The following is an 826-nucleotide window of genomic DNA, read 5'->3' as shown; positions in this document are numbered from 1 at the left end:
TAGGGAAACCCGAGTTCAACTAGAGTAGCGAACCTGGAAAGCTTCGTAGTTAGCCAGGAAAGCTGGAGTAGAACGCAAACTGGATAAGCGAATAGAGTCATTTTTTCACGAATTCTAGGCGGTTGTAGAGGGATTAAGCATTCCTTTGAACGCAATGAGAAGATCTAGGGTAGAAAGTAGCTCCCCAGTAGCTCAAAGAAAGTATCGTCCCGACCTGGGGTTGGCTTGAGAAGGAGAGTCTCGCCGGTTGTTAACAAAGCGGCATGCAAGGAAGCAAAGATGAACCGGCTTGGGGGAATAAAGAATATGAATTGGAGGGTGGGTCCTTAACACCAAACTACCTTCTCTTCTAATCCTGCTACGAAATATCGATTTTCAGGCGGTAAGGTTTTGAGCAAATCAAGTAAGCGAGTACCTGTATCCGTCCCTGCTGTCGCAGGTGATGAAGTAGTGGGATGGGAGTAAGAAAGGGTTAGTGAATGAAATTTCCTTCAAACCTGTCAGTGTGAAATCAAGCTTCATAGTCAACAGAGTCAAACGGTGAAACGAAATCTCTTTCATACAAATCTTATCTTATGCTTGCCCGAGGGGATAGTAACTTCTTAGAAAAGCAAGGACGGAACTAGTTTTCAAGCGGAATTCGAAGATTAGTCTTTCTCGCCTTTCTGCTACCTCAGAAGAGGAAATTCCATTTTCAAAAAGCAGTCCAATCCTGAATGAGATCTTTTGGGCTCGACTCGAGAGGATCAAACAGAAGACAGCGCCATGTTAATGCGATCGCAAGACAAAGAAGCTGCGATCACAACATGAACAAGCAAAAAAGAGG

Source organism: Arachis duranensis, unplaced genomic scaffold, assembly GCF_000817695.3.
Source record: "Arachis duranensis cultivar V14167 unplaced genomic scaffold, aradu.V14167.gnm2.J7QH unplaced_Scaffold_6604, whole genome shotgun sequence".
NCBI lineage: Eukaryota > Viridiplantae > Streptophyta > Magnoliopsida > Fabales > Fabaceae > Arachis > Arachis duranensis.
This window is presented reverse-complemented; position numbering follows the sequence as displayed.